General features: G+C 38.2%; 1 long non-coding RNA gene across 1 annotated transcript; it reads left to right on the top strand.

Moving 5' to 3' along the window:
- The first annotated feature begins 656 nt into the window (after positions 1-656).
- LOC147571604 (uncharacterized) lies at positions 657-7,259 on the top strand. Its single transcript, XR_015247245.1, has 4 exons — positions 657-760; positions 3,867-3,920; positions 6,552-6,656; positions 7,205-7,259. It is a non-coding gene; the product is annotated as an uncharacterized LOC147571604 (long non-coding RNA).
- The last annotated feature ends 1,338 nt before the right edge of the window (positions 7,260-8,597 follow it).

The following is an 8,597-nucleotide window of genomic DNA, read 5'->3' as shown; positions in this document are numbered from 1 at the left end:
AAAGCTTGTTATGAAGGAAGATTGAAGGCACATCCATAGAAACAAAAAGTAGGTTAGGGTTGCGGGGGGCTGGGTGGAGAGGGGAGTGGGGAGTGACTACTTAATATGTATGGGCTCTCCTTTGGGGATGATGAAAATGTTTTGGAACTGGAAGTGATATTTGTACAACATTGTGAATATGTACCAAATTCCACTGAGGTGTTCACTTTAAAATGATTGATTTTATCTAAAAAAGTGCTAAGATTCTGCTTGTTTTTAAGGTTACCTTATGATCGTCACTCTGTTTTAATATTAGTTAGTTAATAAATTAGTGAGGTCCTATCATCAAAGCTCATTCCTATTCTCTCTAATATTGGTTATAATCAAATCACGTAGCCTATCCCTTCATGAGCTGTTTATAATACAGGCTTCCATTCAAGGTTTAAAGGACGAATTACTAATTCTGATTTTTCTGTTGATTATTTAATGCTCTTAGACATGTTAAATGGGAGTTCATACAGAAAAGTAATAATCACAGAAGTACATTTTCTCTTTTGTTTTTTATTGTAATAATGACAAAGTATATATATTCAGATAACAATTCGCATTCACAAATATATTTCTAATATTTTAAACTCATTTTTTTTTCATGTTTCGTTCCTGTATGTTTCCTAAGCAGGCAGAGTTAAGGTGAATACCCTGGACACTGTCCTGGAAAACTTGGGAATCAAGCTCACACAAAGGGAACACGAAGATGTGACAGAAAATCTACCACTTACCGGTGCGTGTTTCACATACTACTGTATCTTACAGGAGACTTTCTGCACTTGTACATGAGTGTGTCCATAATTAGTTTTACCTAGTATCAAAATGACATTTTTGCAAAGCTTAGAGAAGAAACTAGGCTTCTCTTCATTTCTATAAGCCCCATATCTTTAACCTCTTCTCTTTTGGATTCCAGGCATCACACACAGAACTATTATAACTACTTTCTGATCCAGTAATGAATTTACAAGGAGCAAAATGAATCTCATAGGCTGGCGAATAGAAAGGAAGGAAGAAAAATATGACTAATTTCCGTATTATTAGTATCCCTCAAATAGTTGTGTCCTAAGCCCATTAATCACTTTAACTTTTACAATTCCGTGTTACAATTCTCAGTGGACAGTGTTATCCACACTCCTATTTCCAAGTGTCATTATATGCTGAAAACTTCTAGATGTTTTTCTGCAGCCCAAATTCCTCCCCAAATATGGGTTGGGTAAAACCACATCCAGATTCCTGTTGGGTTGTATCTGCCAAATTCATTCTTGCTCAGCAAAGCCTCAGATCTTAAATTCACTATATTTAAAAATACCTACCCCAAACTATCTCCTAATTATACATTCCCTTTCTCAGCTGGTGGCACCATCATGTTCTTAGTAAAACAAATTTAAAAATTGACATTTTTCAGGGCACCTGGGTGGCTCAGTCGGTTAAGCCTCCAACTTTGGTTTAGGTCATGATCTCGCTGTCCACGAGTTCGAGTCCCGTGCTGGGCTCTGTGCTGACAGCTCAGAGCCTACAGCCTGCTTCAGATTCTGTGTGTGTCTCTCTCTCTGCCCCTCCCCCAATTGTTCGTTTTCTCTTTCTCTCTCTCTCAAAAAATAAATAAATATTAAAAAAAAACCGAATTGGTATTTTTCACTGCAACTTTTCCTTAGTGCCACATCTCATTGAATACCAAGTCCTACCAATTAGGAGTGCTGACTATTTCATACATCTGTGATCTGACCCTTGCTTTCCTTTTAGCTTTATCTTACATTATTTCCTGCTTCCACATTGCCCTATAACACTGAGGTGTCTGAACCATAGTATTGGATATAGGCAAGATTCTTATATAGTCGGCTCTCCACCCTGTTGCAAAGCAGTAGCTATAAATGGATGAATTTTAGCGGGAGCATCTCCTGATTTTATCATTTGCTGTATGTCAACCCAACTACTCTATTACAGTATGTTTACTTGTCCGTCTCACCCCAGAAACTGACTTGTTCAGAAATTATATTAAATTTATTATTAAATATATTTTAATCTTTGGTGCCTCATATGGTGCCTGAAATTTAGTAGATAATTCATAAAATTTTCTTCAATTAATATACAGATCTTCTTTGTTATTTAATGCTTATACCATGGCATCTGATTTGATTATCCAATTGTCCTTTTCCACATACTCTCCAACTCCTAGAACAAAAATACTTAGGCATATTTCACCAGCCAATTCTTGCCCATAAAATTAATCTCAAAGTTTACCTTTCCCAGAGCTCCCTGATCCATGGAATTCACTTTATTTACTCTTCCTCTTAGTTTAAAATTCATCCTATTCACACATATATTATTATACACTTAGCATATTGTATAAAAAGGGAGTGTCTTTATATCACTCTTCTTTGTTTATGAACTGTGATTTTCTTGTAAGTAGAAACCATACGTACATCATCTTATATTTAGAGGCAATAAATATTGAAGAATGAATGGAATGATGGAATAATTAGACTAAACAAATGAAAAACAGTGAAAAATACAAATAATTCAAAGTGACAGAAAGTCTTCAAGAGGAACGTCAAATATAGGCTGGCCTTCTAACACTTCATTTGAGCAGTACATAACCAAAGGGCTCCAAATCATTGGTATAAATGTTATCAAAGCAAAAAGACAATTGCCTAATCATCACTCATGCAGTTTTCTGCTTTCCAAAGAAGGTTTGGCAGAAATTATACTCATTTTGAAACAACCAGCAACATCCTGGCCAATTTCAGTGGCATACAAGGGAATACTTGTTCATACTCAGCACACGGGTGCAAACTTGGCCTTCTCTTGAACCCCCCCCTCAGAACCATCCTCATTCCAAGTTATTCCCAATAAGGCATAATATTCTTCTAAAGTTTATTGCTTTTTTTTTTATGACTCGTTACCCTTTAAAAAAAAAAATAATTCCTAGTGTTACACAAGGACTTCATGAAGCCTTAGGACATAGGAGAGCAAGTCTACACATTCAACTCATCATGTAGAATTTTTTTTTTTCAACGTTTATTTATTTTTGGGACAGAGAGAGACAGAGCATGAACGGGGGAGAGGCAGAGAGAGAGGGAGACACAGAATCGGAAACAGGCTCCAGGCTCTGAGCCATCAGCCCAGAGCCTGACGCGGGGCTCGAACTCACGGACCGTGAGATCGTGACCTGGCTGAAGTCGGACACTTAACCGACTGCGCCACCCAGGCGCCCCATAGAATTTTTATTAACCCATTAGCTTTCAGTGAACTGTTGAATCCCCTTTGTGACTAGTTATGATGTTACCACAAGTCCTTTCAGTTTGGAGACTCTCTGAAATATCTACCCGTCTTTTAGGGTTAAAGAGAAATACATACCTATCTTTACACACAAGTATATGTAGTGTTAATAGAAGAAACAGGTCACCAATTTGTGTGATCAAAAATCCCAAGATAGTTGTGATAGACACAGAAACTAGAGAAAGACAAATTGGGAAAAGGTAAGAAGACAAGAAAGGTGGTCCCCAAAGACTCCTCTGACAAATGTGGCTGAACCAAAGCTGATAAATGGCTACACAGCCAAATAAGTCACTGGGACCTTTCACCCTGCCAGTAAGATGGAGAGCAGCCTTCAAATTCAAGAGGTACATTCAAGACTCCATTTCGTCCAAGAGATAAAGACTCTCCCTCAACTAATGTGGAGTTAATTCTTTAAATCCAGGGTTTATATCCTTATAGTTGAGTCAGATAAAGCAGTGGAGCTAATGAACTTCGATCTCTTATTTCCCAATTTACCCTATTTTTTGTCTGTTTATATATGGCTCTCTGGCCTTATTACCTTATTTTGGCTTTCCTTGTAGCTAACGGGAAGGTTGAGCTCAGCACATTGATGGATGCAGTGGCCACTGTTACAGGTTAGTGAACAATTACTGTGACTCTAAGCTCCTAATTCGTACATTAAGTTATATTTTAATGCTCTATTCCAACTCTCCCATCACTACCTTTTTACTCTGCCATTTTACCATTTTATTGGGGAAGTGTTTCTACTTTAATTGTCTAAACTACGGGTTGGCAAACTCTGACCCTTGGGCCAAATCTGCTTCCGTTTGTGTAAACGATTTCATTGGAACACATCCAGCCCATTAGTTTGTGCGTTATTTATGGCTGCTTTTACCATACAAAGGTGGAGCTGAGTAGTTGTGACAGAGATCATAAGTCCTACAAAACCTAGAATATTTTCTATTGTTTATAAACTTTTATAGAAAAGTTGGCTGACTCCTAGCCTAGAGTTTAACTTCAGAGTGATCTTACATCCTAGATTGTTATGGTTTACCACTGAGGGAGATTAATTTTAACGAATTATTATTTTTTTTTTTTTTTAATTTTTTTTTTTTTTCAACGTTTATTTATTTTTGGGACAGAGAGAGACAGAGCATGAACGGGGGAGGGGCAGAGAGAGAGGGAGACACAGAATCGGAAACAGGCTCCAGGCTCCGAGCCATCAGCCCAGAGCCCGACGCGGGGCTCGAACTCACGGACCGCGAGATCGTGACCTGGCTGAAGTCGGACGCTTAACCGACTGCGCCACCCAGGCGCCCCTAACGAATTATTTTTAATACCCTCTTTTACTCCAAGTAGTCCTTGTATACGTGATAAATTGTATGGAATTTTAACTTTTGATATTTACACTATATACTGAAGTGCAATGCTTGATAAAAAATTCTTGATCCTCTGAGGTTTCTTCCAAACAGTACTTTGATATGCATAATCTGAGTGTCAAGGGAAACAGACTTTCTGCAATTGTAGCCTCAAAGTACTAGCCCAGAGTACGCAGGACAGAAAGGCTGATGGACCCAGTTAAAATGTTTGAGTCACACAGTATTAAATCATTTAAAAACACACAGCAAAAAAAAAATAATAATAAAATAAAATAAAATAAAATAAAATAAAATAAAAACACACAGCAAAAATGGGGCAGAAATATGGAATACATTAACAAATTCAGGGTAGAGTGAATGGAAGGACTACACTACTTGAATCTAAGGTGTGTGATGTGCATAATAAGTTTTGTGTCTCTCTCTGTTCAGCAGCATTAGTTTTTCCTGCTGCTGATGTGGTTATAAGGACCAGAATTGAGATTCAAGCAGATGGACCACAGATGGAAAGTGCTCTAGCCTGTGACACAAACTCTTTCAGAAAGACTCAGGGTTAGGGGCACCTGGGTGGCTCAGTCAGTTGAGCATCTGACTCTTGACTTTGTATCAGGTCATGATCTCACAGTTCGTGAGATCGAGCCCCATGTCAGGCTCTGCACTGACAGCACAGAGCCTGCATGGGATTCTCTCTCTCTCTCTCTCTCTCTCTCAGTCTCTCTGCCCCCTCCCCCACTCTATCTCAAAGTAAATAAACTTAAAAAAACAAAAACAAAAACAAAAAAAGAAAGACACAAGGACAAGTACCTGTTGTTAATAGTTGTAGTTTGCCATTAAGGCCATCAAAGAGCCATAGGTTTTGTGTTCCTTGAGCAGAGGACACAGAAGACCTAAAAATGGTGTCACCAATGGATTGCCAAATTAGAGTCATTTGAACAAGTGTCATAAATCTTTACCACATCTTGAATATTTGGTGCCTCAAGCAATGTTAGAGTATCACAAATATTTAGCGCTTCTTATACATTTAGTCTAACATGTATTTAGTGAACATGTTCTCCATGTGCATGTAATGCCTCATGAGTATTAAATATTGCTCAGTTCTTTCATTCCCTTCTATCTAACTTACATACCCTTTACTTAAAAACTACTTGTCTGTACTGCAAAACATCTTTTTTTTTTTTTAATTTTTTTTTTTTCAACGTTTATTTATTTTTGGGACAGAGAGAGACAGAGCATGAACGGGGGAGGGGCAGAGAGAGAGGGAGACACAGAATCGGAAACAGGCTCCAGGCTCCGAGCCATCAGCCCAGAGCCTGACGCGGGGCTCGAACTCACGGACCGTGAGATCGTGACCTGGCTGAAGTCGGACGCTTAACCGACTGCGCCACCCAGGCGCCCCATGTACTGCAAAACATCTTAAAAGATGTAGCCCATGTTTTGTAAACTACAAACTTGAACTAATGTACTTACTTCACTTGTGTAATAGAATTAAATGTTCTCAAAGGCAAATGCACATTATGCTGATTTAACATATTAAGCAGTGAAGTAAAACCAGACACAACACTCATAATTAAGGTAATAACAGAGACACTGAATTTTAAATGTCTGTGATATTTTAAATAACTTGGAATCCCCCAAGCCACTTACATCTTGCTTAGATTGCTTTACTCAAAAAAAAAAAATTGCTTTACTCCATAATTATAGATATTGAATTTTTTGAGTAAAGGTAACAATTCTGTTTCCATGATGTCTGATGGCGCAAAGGTCTCATGCTACTTTGTTTATAGCTGTTGCATGATCTGCTGAATAGATAAATGACTTCTTTTTCTTCATATTTTGGAGATTTTAGGTCATAGTCAAACTTTTCATCGACTTACATTTCTTTCTTTGAAGGAGGAGAAGTTAATGTCAGTGATATTCAAAGTATTCTGGAGAAAATGGGGGTAGAGCTCACAGATAAGGAGTGCTCAAAACTAAAGAAATGTCTGCCAGTCAATGGTGAGTATTTAAAAAAACAATGTAGCCTTTAAGGAACTCAGACTTGTGTTTATTTTTTGAGAAGTTCTAGAATTATTTCCATTTGATAAAAACAGGATTTAGAAGGAATTATGCAGTTCCAGTTTAAGAAGTAACCCCAGCGGTGCCACTTTGTTTATAGAATCATTGGCCCCTTCAGTCACTAACCTGGTATTAAGTCAAGGAAGTGCCTATTCTAACTTTTGATTCTAGTCAGAAGGCATCCTCAAGAATAAACAGGGACATACAGGAAAGTAAAAAGAGTGAGAAAATACCAGAAAGGGAAAATGGGGACATTAAAGGGAGGCATAGGGAATTAAGATGTGTGTGTTTCAGCATAGTAGAGTGCCCATAATAACTCCCTCAGAAGCCAGGGGGCCATATTGAAAATTTTCTCTACTTGTTAACTGTTTTCTTGGTTATTTACAATTAAATTAGGCCTTTTCTGGGGGTAAATTATGATGTCTGTCTTTCCTAAATGCCTAACTTAATCTTTCATGGGTGTGGTCTGCTTTGTTTCTTTCTTACAGCTGTTGGAAAGGTGTACCAAAATAGGTTGATGGATGGTGTAAAAACCCTTAAAGGTGAGTGACAGTTATAGCAAAAAAGCAGATGAATCTGAATCTGAAAAGCAGACGAGAAGCCTTGACCACTGTGTGTGTATGTGCGTGTAAAGCTACATTCATGTTTTTTCCAAAGATCTTTTCTGTATTTATTTTACGAAATGGCCTCCTGTACCATTCTTTTACCTTAAGATGGAAGCAAAAGTCCACATAAAAGTAGAACTCTTGAATAACTTCACCCTTAAGGAAATGGTAAACTAGAAAAATGTCTAATCAGCACAAGTAGGTAAAAGGAAGTTTATGTGGATAGTCATGGATTCTAAGATCATGAAGAAATGTCTTCTTTGAAAATTCATGACTATGGACCTATGTTCATGTTGGTTCCAATTCATATTTGCACTCCCTGCATGGGCCAGGAACTCACAAAAATTTAACAAAAAGTGAGGCACCTGGGTGGCTCTGTCAGTTGAGTGTGTGACTTTGGCTCAGGTCATGATCTCATGGTTTGTGGGTTTGAGCCCCATGTCACGCTCTGTGCTGAGAGTGCAGAGCCTGCTTTGGATTCTCTGTCTCAGTCTCTCTCCGCACCTCCCCCACTCACACGCATGTGCGTTCTCTCTCTCTCTCAAAAGAAATAAATATTAAAAGAAAAATTTTTTAAAGTTTGCGCCAGCATTGTAGTAACTCTAGTATTCAAGAAATTCATCCTCATATCATGGTCCGAAGAATTTTCCCTGTAAAACTTTTCTTAAAATGACCTTGAAACAGAAAATTACAAAAGATGAAAAAATTTTGCCAAAAGGGAATTAAAAGCAAAAATGAACTATTGGGACCTCATCAAGATAAAAGGCTTCTGCGCTACAAAGGAAACAATCAACAAAACTAAAAGGCAACCGTCGGAATGGGAGAAGATATTTGCAAATGACATATTGGATAAAGGGCTAGTATCCGAAATCTATAAAGAACTCGCAAACTCCACATCTGAAAAACAAATAACCCAGTGAAGGAATGGGCAGAAGACATGAATAGACACTTTTCCAAAGAAGACATCCAGATAGCCAACAGACACATGAAACGATGCTCAACATCACTCATCATCAGGGAAATACAAATCAAAGCCACGCTGAGATACCACCTCACGCTGAGTGGTCAGAGTGGCTAAAATGAACAAATCAGGTGATTATAGATGCTGGCCAGGATGTGAAGAAATGGGAACCCTCTTGCACTGTTGGTGGGAATGCAAACTGGTAGAGCCGCTCTGGAAAACAGTGTGGAGGTTCCTCAAAAAATTAAAAATAGATCTACCCTATGACCCAGCAATAGCACTGTTAGGAATTTCCCCAAGGGATACAGGAGTGCT

This window comes from Puma concolor, unplaced genomic scaffold (assembly GCF_028749965.1).
Source record: "Puma concolor isolate L17-30 unplaced genomic scaffold, mPumCon1.1.hap2 unalloc_scaffold_168, whole genome shotgun sequence".
NCBI classification, from domain to species: Eukaryota; Metazoa; Chordata; class Mammalia; order Carnivora; family Felidae; genus Puma; species Puma concolor.
This window is presented reverse-complemented; position numbering and strand designations above follow the sequence as displayed.